Here is a 15,186-nt window from a genome sequence, read left to right on the forward strand (position 1 = left end):
CCGCGGCTTCCACGTATGGCATAGAGGAAGGACAACTTACCAGGACATCTTCCTCACCTGATACTATGACCAAATGTCCTTCCACTACAAACTTCAGCTTTTGGTGGAGTGTGGAGGGGACGACTCCCACTGAGTGGATCCATGGATGTCCCAAAAGACAGCTGTAGGCCGGGTTGATATCCATCACTTGGAATGTATCCTGGCAGGTATGAGGCCCTATCTGTACTGGGAGGTCGATCTCTCCCCTTACCTCTCGGCAGCTGTCGTCAAAGGCACGGACCACCATGGAACTTGGCCTTAGATGGGAAGTGTTAAATGGCAATTTCTCCAACGTGCTTTTGGGCATCACATTCAGGCTTGAGCTGTTGTCGATGAGTACTTCGGCCATAACGTGTTCCATGCATTTGACTGACACATGTAAAGCCCTATTATGTCCTCTCCCCTCGGCGGGGATTTCCTCTTCAGCGAAGGTGAGGTAGTTGTTGGTTGTGATGTTATTGACGATTCCCCCAAAGCCTTCTACGGAGATGTCTTGGGCTACGTGAGCTTCATTCAAGACCTTTACCAGCAAAGCTCGATGAGGCTCAGAGCTCATGAGCAGCTCTAGAAGGGAGACTCTAGCTGGGGTCTTGTTGAGTTGTTCAATGACTTTGAACTCGCTATGTTGGATAATGCAGAGGAACTCACCGGCCTCCTCGAGTGATACCTCTTTCTTGCCACAACCCTCTCTTCAAACCCACCTCGATCCTTTCTCCGATGAAGACCAAGTCCACGAAGCTGGAAGGCATGTAGCCCACTAATTTCTTATAGTAAAATACAGGCAAGGTATCCACCATCATAGTAACCATTTCCCTCTCGACCATGGGAGGGGATACTTGCGCTGCCAGGTCCCTCCAATGCTGAGCGTATTCTTTAAAGGACTCGCTTTCTTGTTTAATCATGTTTTGCATCCGAGTCCGGTTGGCAGCCATTTCAGAGTTGTACTGATACAGCCTAAGGAAGGCGGTAATCAGATCCTTCCAGGTGCGGATGCAAGAAGCTTCTAGATTAGTGTACCAGATGACCACTGCCCCGACCAAGCTATCTTGAAAGAAATGCATCAATAACTTCTTGTCCCTGGAATACGCACCCATCTTGTGACAGTACATTTTTAGGTGATTCTTAGGACAAGTCGTCCTTTTGTACCTATCGAAGTTAGGTACCTTGAACTTTGGAGGGATGACAATGTCTGGCACCAGGCATAGGTCGGTCATGTCTGCGAACGGATAATCGCCGAACCCTTCAACAGCCCTCAATCTTTCTTTGATGAGATCGAGTTTCCCCTTTCCCTCTGCTGCTCGGGGTGGCTCTCCCGCGGACATAAACATTGGCTAGGTTGGGTGGTTTCGAGGTTCTCCCGTGATGTTGGGTTGAGGTAGTGCATTGGGCGCCAGCCCCTCTGCAGGAAACGGGGAGTAGGAGTCGACGTCTCCCTGAGCATGTTCTCGATGATCGTCGTGGACCTTGTCAGGATGTCGAGGAGGCTCCCCTTCGAGGGTGAGGGGAGGAACGTGACCCGCGTCGTCACGTATGACTGGTGGTGTGTAATTAGGTGGTAAACCATAGGGGTAAGTTCCTCGGTTGTACCCCGGATGGGGGTTGCTGATGTGCCCCGGTGTGCTTCTCTCTCGTCCCACCATGTTTGGAATAGGGTGGTGCGCGACAGTTGGGAGAGTCGGGTCTGCTTTGGCAGCCGAACAAACAGCGGCGGTGGTGGTCGCGTTACTCTCCATTAGTTGTTTCATTCCCAGCATGGCATCCATCATGGAAGCCATTTGTTCTTTCAAAGCCGACATGTCAACTTTCATCTGTTCGTGTACTTCCTCTAGGTCACCCATCGTCCTAGATTTGGATCTGGTGCGATAGGGATGCCTTGGGGCACGCTTAGTTATGCTGTATTTCCTAAAAAGACCAAATGTGAGGAGTACGTAATGAGAAATGAATGTATGCTAGAGATGGAATGTGGGAGTGATCTGATTCGCACTATTTTTCTTTAGAGTAAAATCACGGGGTAAACTCATTTTATTCAGAAAGTTATAACTAGTCAAGATCTGAGTGACAATATAAACTCCCTAACGGCTCCTAATTATATGGGCCATCAAGTCTATCATGTGCTAACAATAGCGGAGGAGCCCGTGGATCTCCTCGGGGGCGGAGTAGGTGTCTGCCATAGCTTTGGCCTTTTCCAGCAATTGGGGAAGTTCTTGACTCCCGTTCAAAGTAAGAGCAAACCGATCCATCCACATCGTTGCTTCTTGATGTAACGAGTCAATCACCCTTCCTCTAGCCTCCTTTTCCGCGTACACTCGGGCATATTCGTCCGCCACTTTGTGCTTATGGGCCGTGGCTAGATTTAATTCTTCTTGGTACTTGCCAATGATGGCTAACATGTTTGTTTCGGTCTCGCATAACCACTGAGACAAACTCTTCTTGAACCTTAGGCAAACCCTCAATTCATCCTTCAAAATAAAGTCGTCTACTCGCGATTGGTCCCTTTCCTCTCTTCGAAGCTTAAGCTCGCTGTTACTGCCCCACAAAGCCCCTCATAATTTGATCCGGCCATGTTCTTCCTTACGGGCCCTCTTGGTCTCTTGCTCCAAGGCCTTGGTGGTGGCTATATTGACGTCTCTCAGTTCAGCGTTCTCCTTTCGGATCCTAACAGCTGCTGACTTGAACTTTTCTTTGACTGTTTGGGCTTTCTCAAGTTCTGTCTTGAGGGCCTGTACCTCTTCCTTTGTCTTCTTCCGAAGTTTCACCCTCCATCCCCTTAGTGGTCCTCAAACTCGGGAGCCAATCCAGATTTTGTGCGTAGGCTTTCAACCACCTATGGTAACCGCCGATGGGCCCATTACTACTCCTCCTAAGTTCCTTGTCCTTCCTTTGCGACATTTCCCATGCCTTGTGGACCCTCTGAAGCACCCCCACGTTGGTGCTATTGAAACCTCGTGTAATAAAAGGTATGAGGCCTTCCTTTGATGGCGCCCCTCTCATAGGGTAACCAAGTTGTCTTATAGCGAGGACGGGATTGTAATTGATGCAACCCCTCGTCCCCATCAAGGGAACATTTGGAAATTTCCCACACGAAATAAGAATCCTGGTTCTTCCTTCCTTCCATCGGGGGAACCAATTGACAGATGCTCCTTCTTTGCTTGCTAAGAGTCGGTCCCAGTTTGCCTCTTTTTTCTCGGTGCATCAGCGGTGGCCTTCTAGCGGGCAAACGTGTCTCATCTCTTGGTGAAAGAAGTGTGAAACCAACCATATGTAGAGAGCCGATGTATAGCAAACGATCCTTGCATTTTTCTTCTCACATCTTTGGTCAAATGTGTCATATAGATCGGCTAAGATAGCGACAACTGGGCTTTCCTTGCGGTCGTAAAAGGCGAGAAAAGCATCAATCGCTGCTCGGTCCACCAACCCATCCACATTTGGAAAGAGGACCACCCCGAAGATCAAAAGTGTCAGGATGTCCATGAACGGGGCCCATTCGTCTTGACTTTCCAAGACTCTCGCCTTTACTTCCAAACATTTCCTTGGTACCCCAACCACCCCATTTTCGACTTGCTTCCCGCGGTCCAATTCCTGTGTCGAGATTTTGACTATTTTAGAAATTCTAGCTAAGGAGGGATAGAATCCCGAGAAGAGATATGGTTTCCTTCCTCCCAGAGGGCATCCAAGGATCTCTTCAAACTCTTCCACCGTGGGTGTTAACTGGAAGTCCCCAAAGGTGAAGCACCTCAAAGGCTGGTCATAATATTGGGCGAGGGAGGCAATGGCCTCCGTGGAGACCTCTGCCATGGTTAGGTCCCAAATCTTACCATAAGTTTTGCAAAAGGCTTGTCGCTGGAGCTGACCCATCAACTGTCTTAACTCTTTCAGACTGGTGACTCTTAGGCTCTTGATCTTGACTTGATAGAACCTCTTTTTAAGCGAAGGCGCCTGGCTCAATCCCATGCTCTTTACGGTTGAATAAAAACCAGTGTGAATCAAGACTCCGACATCTATCATAGGTGAAATGGATGAATGCATGAAGAAATGCGTATGGCACAGGTGCATTTTACGGATACGAGAGCCCGGGAGATTATCTCTTTCTTAAATACAACATTCAGGCTGCGTAGCGCCCAATGCATGCATTTGAGAAGGCGACACGGACCTTCCGTCTTCTTGTGACAAAGTGAGGGGATCAAGACGCAACCCGTGCATGATGACATGATGCAGATGCGAAAAAGGGGGAAGGGTAACAAGGAGATGTACACAGCATGTCAATATCCTCAAATAATCACACAGCGAAGGCATAGATGACATTTTAGATTATATGCATGGCAATGTTTAAAAGGCACGCAACGTGTTCACTTCGTGCCCCTATTTTAGGGACCTAAACGGGAGGAACTAAAAGGCTTTTAGTGATAATTCCCAAGGTGGTCATATCTCTCTTGATGGTTTCTAGAGGTATCATCCCCTTCGAAAAACATATTGCGGCAGTAGGGACTACCAGCAACAATATGTTATCAAAGAGAAAAACTCTAGATGAGGGTTCACTATTATCAAGCAAGTTAGAGACCCAGCATGACCATAGATTCACCTCCACTCCTTATGTTACCATGGACCCAAGTATAGGGCCCCTTTTCAACTCACCGTGTGTACAAAAAGGTGTTGGTGTTTGTGTGCATCAAATGAATAAACATCTATCTCATGCAAACATTTAAAAAATCATACTAAAAGCATAAAAGAGTTATATACAAGGACATAAGAAAATAAAGGAAAACTAACAAAGGAGAAGTCATGGTAAGGAATGCACACTGATCGATTGGCCTAACTCTCTAAAAATAGTCGCCAACTGTCGCAACCTACCCTTCGGCGGGAGGGCGACGCGGGGCTCACGGGTGCGTCTTCCATGCGAGGAAAATGCACGGAGTCGCCACTAACGTTTATTCAAGGAAAATGTCAGAAAAACCGGAAAAGGTGTGGTCTACGAACTTTAATCGTGAAAGGTTCGGGAGTTTTTTTTATGCACGAGGAAGGTATTAGCACCCCACGCATCCGTCACAAGGGACGACAACCTTTAGTCAAATGTGCAAATATGACTTCAATTTGTTTTATTTTCCCTTTTTATGTCTTTTTACGCCTTTTATATTTTTTATCTTTTTGTGGTCGACAAGGGTATTCCCCTCGCTCCTACGTATCCTCAATTGCGATGAGGAAATCAGACCTACGTAGTTCTTTAAGAACTAAACGTTGGCTAAGTTGTTTTTATCTTTTTTCGCAAGATATATTTTAACCGAACAAAAGGCCATTTAAGGCATTGGACCATTAAACGATCTTTTGATTTTGAAAGGAGAGAAATGTTAAGGCGTTGGACCATTAACGATCTCTTGGGGTGTTTGACAAAAGTGGTAAAGTTACATATTGATTTTATGTTTTTTGAACGGTCCATGTTTAACTGATAAAAGCAAAAATGACCGCTTAAGGCGTTGGACCTTAAAACGGTTTTTAGTGATTTTTACAGACGAAGCTCGATTTGTGAGTTGATTTTAGCTTTAGTTTCACTTTTGTTATTAGTCAATTCATTCAAGGAAACTTCCAAAGAAAAACGTCCGATTGATTTTTTTTATTATTTTATTCAAAGATATTTTGATTATTTTATTATTATTTTGCCCTTTTTTGGTTTTAACCGAAATTACTGCGTGAACAATCGGTTGGATTTTATTTTAACAGTGATTAAACAAGATTACAACACAAATGATTGGTTGAAATTCATTTTATTATTTATTAGGTGAGAAAACAGCTTAAATAAATGGTTAAAGCACGTTAAAATGGGGTACGGAAAACAAACAAAATGAAAATAAAAGTACGCGAAACAATTGGGGACCACTAAGGGTGCATAGAATGAATTGAAAGATTCGATTTCGAGAATTTACCAGTTGACGACCAAAGAACGACGAAGCACGAACGAAGAACGATGAAGAACGGTGAAGAATCTTCACGAAATCGCTAACAGAAACGTCTCAGAAGTGTTACGAAAGCACCTCGGCTTGGATTCTTTTCACAGAAACAATTTTCCTCTCTAATTTCGAGAGAATCCTCAAATACCAAAAAGGCTGAACAATTTACTCTGCCCTTTTTCCCCTATTTATAGGAGAAAAGAGGGAGGTGGTTGTCGCCCAGCTCGCCCAAGCAAGCAGGGTTGCTTCCACCAGAAGGCATCGCCTTTTGTTGGAACCCCCTGGAAGGCCCAAGTGGGCCTGGTTGCTATTTGCACCCCCCTTTTGTGTTTTTTTGTTGATTCCTTTCCGAAACGTTACAAAACTTTTTTTGGATTACGTAATGACACCCATTTTCCTTCTGGAATGTTGCGGAACATTACGAATTGCGCAACAATGCTTCTTTTTTACTTTTGGAATGTCGCAGAACTTCACAGATTACCTAACGATGGGTGTTAAGTACCTTGAGGCAGTCAAGCAAAGGTTGCATGCCACCAAACAATGATCCCTGGATGAAATTAGGGTATGACAGATAGGATCTAAATAAGAATGTCCTACAATAGGAAAACTAGAAGATGCCTCAGAAGATTAAGGTTCTTCCTCTAGAATTGATGCTGCTTCTAAATCCTGTAAAAAAATTCTAATTCTCTCTTGATTACGCCTTCTACAAGTGGCATTAATCTCCAAATCAATAGGGATCAAATCACCTGCAGTAGATCTTCTTTGCATACAAGAAAACAGAACAGTAGTTATCCAGTTCAAAAGAACAATGAATGTGCTATAACTAGTATGTTAGTCAAAAGAATCAATAAATCAAAGAAAGCAAAAATAAAGCAATGCTGCAAAACTGAACTAAACTCTACTAACAGCTTAGTTCCCCAGCAATGGCGCCATAAATACTTTGTTGACTCCCCATTGCAGTTACTTTTTGCTCAATTATGTTTCAAGATAATTTCAATGGGGGTTTACCGGAAAGCGCACCGGATCGTCAAGTATTTAAAAATTAAAACGGATGAATCCGAGTATCGAACACAGGGAACTAATGTTAGCCTGAGTTAAGTTCAGAAATGAAGCATTGTTGAGAAAACATGTATGATTGATAATTTCAAACAGAATTTAAACTAAACCTTTATGCTAAAAACTATAAAATGCAAGGTACGTAAAAGTGACAGCAGTAGGTAGAAATATTGGGTCTTTCTAACAAACAAGCTTATGAATATAAATATATTTCTCTAATCAATCATGCTCTTGTGTTCTATGTTGTAGCCTAAATTACTAAACTTCGATCCCTCGTCAGACCGAATCAATCTAAGCTTCGTCCTTAGATCCCTCTTGTTGGACTAGGCCCAATTTAGACGGCCCTCTTAGGTTTAGACTAACTTAAACTGAGTTTTGTCCGCAGATCCCTCTTGTAAGACTTGACTCAGCTCAAGCAGCTTACGAAAGTTTAGCCTAACTTAGCCTAAGCTTCATCCGCAGATCCCTCTTGTAAGACTAGGCCTAGACTAAACAACATTATTGTAACAACATAATTAAAACCAAAGCTTAATCCGTAGATCCCTCTTGTAAGACTTGTGAATGTATGAATATATGAATTTTGATGATGCCAAAGAAGAATCAAACAAGGCCGCTTCAAAGGATAAGCATTTGCTTCAAGATTAATTCAAGATTGCTTCAACAAACAAAGCCTTGTTTAAAGATTCACTAAAGATCAAGCCTTGCCTCAAAACAAAGGGTTTCAAAGTCATGCAAGGCTCTGGTAATCGATTACCAGGAAGTGTAATCGATTGCCAGAAGGGAAGAATGAAAAAGAGCTTTTGAAAAGGGTTTTCAATTTGAATTTTGAACATGTAATCGATTACCATGTGTCTATAATCGATTACCAGCAACGAAACTCCTGAAATTCAAATTCAAAAGTCATGACCCTTCAAATTATAACTGTGTAATCGATTACACAAACATTGTAATCGATTACCACTGGAGAGTTTTCAGAAAATCTACCAACAGTCACATCGTTTGATTGAATTTCTGAATGGCCATCAAAGGCCTATAAATAGGTGACATGGGCACGAATTTTGAAGACAGAGTTTTGCTTGTTCAAAATGTCTTATCCTCTCAAAAGGAAATGAGAGAGATTCCAAGAGAACTTCATTGCCAAATGCTCTCTCAAACGAAACTCTTGGGCAAACACTTGCAAATCCATTAAGAGTTTCTCCATGGACTTCAATTGTAATATCCTTCTCTTCAAGAGAGAATTCTTCTTTCTTTCTTCTCATTCAAAGAGATTGATTAAGGGACCGAGGGTCTCTAAAGTTGTAAGGATTCCTGAACACAAGGGATGGGTTGTCCCTGTGTGGTTCAGACTTTGTAAATGGATTTTTACAAAAGGAGTAGAAAATCTCAAGTGGGTTGCTTGAGTACTAGACGTAGGCACGAAATTTGCTGAACCAGTATAAAATTATGTTTGCATTCTCTCTTCCCTTATCTTATTTATTTTGTTGCAATCAATTTTGTCTTTCATGTTTAAAGAACATTTTTAAATTGATTGCTGCTTCTTCTGCATTCTAAGCCTATCCCTCTTAAGTTATTGAGGTCGCAGGTTCAACAAGACTAAGTTTCAATCCTGCTTTAATCAAGTCCTAAGGCAACAGTACATTTCCCAATGCTAAAGTCACCTAACTATGAACACAAATGGATGATCAGACCAAAAGCATACAAACATTAAGCATTGGAGGAAGCATTGAACATAGAAAACATAATCAATTAGATATTAAGTATTTACATCAGTTGTTCATTAGAAATCCCAAACTAGGGTGTTTAGCCAGCCATTACAAAGAAACCCTAACAATAAATGAGATTAAAAATAGAGAATGATAGTTCCTTACACAAGAAGGGGGATTCCTCCTCCTCTTCTCAGCATCTCACACTCACTCTCCAACTCACTAATCTCTCTCAAATTACAAAACCTAGGCTTCAATGCTTAAGTTGCTCCTCTTGCTGCTTCTAGGGTTCCTTTCCCAAAATAGGCACTCTGAAATAGTGTGCCAAGTCTGAGCAAAAGAATATCAAAAGTGTGTCTACCCTAATTCTGCACAAAACAGGCTTTAAATAGGCTCTTATATCGCGACGTTGTACTTAGCACCACCCTCGCGCTTAGCGCGAGTAAGTGGGTCTAGGCTTAGCGCCAGTCTTACGTTGAGCCTGGCTGAAGACACCTTCTACGCTTAGCGCACTGATCTCGTGCTTAGGGCGCCACCTTGATGCTGATGCTCTACCAAATTCTCCTTCGCGCTAAGCATGCTGAATCTGTGCTTAGCGGTGGATGCGCGCTTAGCCTAGCTGTTGAGCTTAGCCCCAACTGCCACTTTTTTCACTTCAAAACTTAGCCTCTTTTTCACCTGAAAATGCACAGTTTTCATCATTAAATCCAATGGAAATGTTCCGAAGACAGACAAATGGCCTCAGTTATCTTAAGAAGGGGCGGTTGAATTAGGATACAAAGACTATTCCCCAATTAAAATTTCACTCTCTCTTTTTGGATTAACAATGCACCCTTAACATGAATTACTCAAAAGACAATTCAAAATAAACTTCTTTAAAGCAAAAGATAAATAGCAATAAATAAAAGAAGTTTAAGGGAAGAGAGAAATGCAAAATTGATTTATACTAGTTCAGCCACTTCCCGTACCTACATCCAATCCTCAAGCAACCCACTTGAGATTTGTCACTCTCTTTGTAAAACTCCTTTTACAAAGTCTGAACCACACAGGGACAACCCTTCCCTTGTGTTCAGGAATCCTTTACAACAAGAGACCCTCGGTCTCTTAATCCCTTTTCAGAAGTAAGAAGAAGAGAAGAAGAAATCTCCCTTGAAAAAGATAGATTGTACAATGAAGATCAATCAAAATTCCTTGTTGAATATGCAAGTGTTTGACCAAGGAATATTTTTGAGAGGATAAGACATTTTAGTTCAGAAAAACTCTCTTAATCTTTTGAGAGGATAAAACTTGTTGGGCAATGAAAACTCTCTTCTAATTCGTGTTTCCAAGTCACATATAAATAGACCTTTGATGGCCATTCATAAACCATTTGAATAGATGTGACTCTTGGAAATTATTTTCTAAAAATCTCCTTTGGTAATCGATTACAGACTTTAAAATTTGAATCAAAACGTTTAGTAACTTCTGGTAATCGATTACCATCCATGTGTAATCGATTACACAGTGTAAAATTTGAATTCAAATTTCTAATAGCTGTTATAAATCATTTTGGCCACTAGTAATCGATTACATCCTCTAGTAATCGATTACCAGAGAGTAAATCTCTTGAAAAAGACATTTTAGCTTAAATTTCTTGGCCAAACCTTTTGTTGTTTCAATTTAGAATTCCCTTCCTAAAACACTAGAGATCTTCTTGATGTTGTATCTTGTATTCTTGGATTTTTGTCTTGAATTAAACTTGAGAAGTGCATTTTCATAAGGCATCAAAACATCATGATCATATGGCATCATCAAAACATCAAAGGCAAAGTCTTTGCAACAAAGATTACTCCAAAATAACCAAAGATTGGGGAACTATACAAGTTTTGGAAAATAATTTCTATACAAAAGTTAGTCGTATAAGGCGACTAACACTGACCAAAATGTTTATTTGAAGGTGAATGTGATGGAGGAAAAGAGACTAGAGAAGAAGGTTCTGGAAGTTAGAACCTCGTTGGAACTAGGATAACAGGATGATGCGTCAAGCTAGTGACGTTAAAAGAGCGCTTACTGGGAGGCAACCCAGCTTTTCTTTCCCTTTTCTCTTTTTCATTCTTATCTCTTGCATGTAGTTAGGATAATTGCTTATGATTATTATTAATTTTCCAGCTTGTTTAGTAGTGAACAAGGGGGTTTTTAAGCTCATGTGAAGAGATGGACAAAAAAGACTTGAAAAAAAATTTCAGTTGTCCATCCGCTAAGCGCAACCCTTGCACTAAGTTCCTATCTTTGAAAAGCTGCATGTTTGTGAAAAGCAATTGATTGAAGTATTCCATGATATTCAATTCATATGATTGAATTTCTCTATGAAGCAAACACTATTTGGATTGACCACTATATTTTGTCACTTGAGGACAAGTGAACTGTTCTTTCTTGGCTTGAGGACAAGCAAAACTGTAAATTTGGGGGAGTTTGTTAGTCTTCTTATACGACTAACTTTTGTATAGAAAACATTTTCCAAAACTTGTATAGTTTCCCCAATTTATAGTTATTTTGTAGGGATTTGTAAATAAATCTTGTTTTATTGTTATAGTTGTCTCTAGAGTATCTCCCATGTGATTTAATGATAAAATGTACACAATTTTAGGTCAAAAGAGGCTAAAATCGTGAAGTACTAAAGGGAGCAGTTGTGCTCAGCTCACCATTTGGGCTCAGCGTGCATCCAACACTAAGTGCAGCTTCATTTGTCTTGTGCAAAATTAGGGTACACACAATTTTCAGCAAGCAGTACAGAATTCCAAAGCAAGTACACCACAGTGCAAATTTTGAGACAGAAGCTCTAGAGGCAGCAAGAGGAGCAGTTTTGCAGAGAAGCCTAGGGTTCTTCAATTAGAGAGAGATTAGTGAACTGTAGAGTGATTGTGAGGTGCTGAGAAGAGGAGGAGGGATCCCCCTTCTTGTGTAAGGAACAATTATTTTGTACTCTCAATCTCATTTGTCATAGGGTTTTTCTGTAATGGTTGGCTAAACACCCCTGTTGGGGATTTCTAAGGAACAATTGATGTAATTACTTTAATATCTAATTAATTGTGTTTTATGTGTTCCATGCTTCTTTCAATGCTTAATTTCTGCCTTCCCTTGGTCTAATCACCCATTTGTGTGTATAGTTAGGTGACTTTAGCATTGGGAAATGTACTGTTGCCTTAGAACTTGATAGAAGTAGGACTAAATAACCACATTACCAGGGATGGATTGTTGGGGTTTTGGTTTTCTGATAATGTTGTTTAAGTTAAGCCTAGTCTTACAAGAGGGATCTGCGGATGAAGCTTAAGTTAAATTTGTCTAAACTTACGAGGGATCAAGGTTTAGTATTTCAGGCTACAGCATAGAACACAAAAGCATGATTGATTAGAGAAATATCTTCATATGCATCAGCTTGTTTGTTAGAAAGACCCAACGCTTTTTACCTATTGCTGTCAATTTTTACTTACTTGCATTCACTATTTTTACCATAGAAGTAGTTTATTTCTATTTTTAACCATAGTTTATCATTGTTGTTCCAACAATGCCTTACTTCTCAATAAAACTCTGTCTAATAAGCAAGTTCCCTAAGTTCAATACTCGGATCACTCCGTTTTAATTTTAAATACTTGACAACCCGGTGCACTTTTCGGTGTTTCATTTCCCTTGAATATATTTGTTGAAAATTGGAGAAAAAGTAACTGCAGGGGAAAACCAACAGTAGTCGAAGGTGGCAAGTGGGTTTTGGTGGTGTCATGAGAGATAGTGAAGGGAGTTTGGGTTTGTGGCTTTGTTAAAAATTTGGGAGCATGTAGTGTTTTAATGACTGAGCTTCAAGCTATTCTCTGTGCCCTCCAAATAGCTGCAGCTTGCATATTCCTAAAATTTGAATCAGATTGAGCATTGCTTTGATCACATGTCATATTTCTTAGTCCCATCTTTTTTCTCCTATTTTGAATCATATTTATCTTTTTGTACAAATGGATTGGGAGGTTACTGATCGAGGCCGTACCCGAATCAAATAAACATTAAAAATGCAGTATCTAGGAAGTGATCCTAGGTCATCTCCCAACGAGCAATGGTCAACCAAGCGTTCATAACAGATAGTAATAAAACAGTAACGAATTTGGGGGGGGGGGGTTATTTGTTTTTGTAAATTAAACTGCAAACAAATTTGAATTAGAAAATAACAGAATTAAAACATGTTGTTTCCCCTTGATTCACAAGCAAGTCTCTTATCCTAGGTTACGAGAATTTATCCTTAATCAGTTCAACCACTTAATCTAACCCTAAATTAAATTACTAAGAGAAAATTAACATAAGGTTGTCATTATGTGATTAAGCAACACATACACCAATTAATCGTGAACAAAACTGATCATTAAGCATGAACGTAAATTACGCGCAGAGACAATTAATCAAGCACTAAGCATGCATGGATTAATAGCAACAAATACAGAGTAATTGGTGAAGAGGAAAAACTTATCAGAATTCAATAGTAATAACAAAACCTCAAAGAGAGTTGTGCTTGATCCTCAAGAGAAAACAACGCTGGAGACTTAGCCTTCCATTAATCAGTAGAAAATGAAATTGTAGATTGAAGCAGAAACGAAATTGTGGAAAATGAATTTTATTCTACGTGAACAGTGTGTATGAACAATAATAAAAACTGGAATTGCAAAATCCTAAAATTGTTCTTCTCTCCAAAAACCTCGTAAACTAAAACCCTGGTGCTGTTATATAGGTACTCAGCCCCAAAGCTTACAAATCTATTTTAAGTCCAAGCCCATAAATGAAATAAAATAAAATCTAGACAAGATAAGATAAGATTGGATGAAATAAAATCTGGACAAAATAAAATCTAGATGAAATAAAATCTGGATAAGATAAGATTTGATAAAATAAAATTGTCTGCTCTCTTCAAGTCCAAGCCCAATTCTGGATTCAAGCCCAATTGCTTATAATTCTCCTGAAATTAAATTAAAAACACAAAATTAGTCAAGTAAGCCCAAATGATAAAACTGCATAATTAATTTGACAATTAAGGTTAATCATTAATTAAAATGGTGACAAAAAGGGTTAAGAAATAAGAGAAAATAATGACACATCAGTTACGTTTACTCATACTTATAGGGAACGAAATATTGTAGTTGACTAGTTAGCAAACTATTTGTGAAGCCCCAACATGACCCCAAATAGCGATGTCCCCGTTTCTGACATGCGACGACACAGACACACGCTAGACATGCACCAGACACATGCTAGACACACATTCGACATGTCCAACTTTAGTTTTTTTAAAACCTTCGACACAGTACTGGACACGGGAAGCCAACAGACACGACACGACTTTTGTTATTTTTTTCAAAATCATATTTTTTTAAAATCTTAAAAGATAAAAGATTAGATTTTAAATTATAATCATAGATTATATATTTTTTTATTATTTTCTCTTCACGCTTCCTCTTCACGTCGCTTAGGCTTCCTATTTTTTTTAAAATATTAAAGACAAAAAATTATACTTTCAATTATAATAACATATTATAATTTAGATTAAATCAAATTACAATAACATCGCTTCCTCTTCATGCCAGTCGTGCCACTCCTTCATTCACGTACATCTTCACTAGTTCCCTCGTTCATGTCTATTCGTTACTGGTTTGAGTTTGTTGTTGCCACCATTCGTTCCGCTTATGACCTTCGTAGCATTTACGATTTCTGACTTTGACTTGCTGTTTGTTGAATTTGTGGTTGTTGACCTCTGACTTACTGTTTTGGTTATGGTTGGGTGCATTGTAACTTTGTAAGATTTGCACCTTTGAAACCTATTCTTTACTTTCCAATTTTTATAATTTTTTTTTCTTCTTTCGTAGGCTCATAAGAATTTTTAGTTTAATATTATTTTTCTTTACTTTCTTACCTACTAATACATTTAATACTTTATGATTTTTAATTTTATATCCTATTTTGATAATAGTTTTTAAATATAACAGTTAACCATTCATAATTTTTTTATTTTAAATTGGCCATTGTGTTCTTATTTATTATTTTATTATATTGATTAATTGTAGAGATGAGTACTTCTAATCAAGTTAAAGAACAAGGTGATGACACCAAACCTTTATGGAATTGTGTTTCAAAGCTTAAAGGTCTAAGTGGAGGCGGTGGAAATTTTGAAGTTAGATGCAATTTTTGTGAAATAGTTTTTAATGGGTCTTACACTAAAGTAAGGGCACACGTGTTAAAAATTACAGGAAAAGGAGTTAGAAGTTGTCAAAAGATAACTCTTTCAAAGCTTGCAGAACTTACAAAGATGGATAATGAGGCTGCATTAAGAATAGAGAGGTCAAAGAAAAAATCTTTCTCTTTACCTCCAATGCCTAACCAAGAGACAACCAATGTTGATCCAAAAAAGAGAAAGACTCTTGAATGTTCTTTTAATATGCAAG

Source organism: Glycine soja, chromosome 7, assembly GCF_004193775.1.
Source record: "Glycine soja cultivar W05 chromosome 7, ASM419377v2, whole genome shotgun sequence".
NCBI classification, from domain to species: domain Eukaryota; kingdom Viridiplantae; phylum Streptophyta; class Magnoliopsida; order Fabales; family Fabaceae; genus Glycine; species Glycine soja.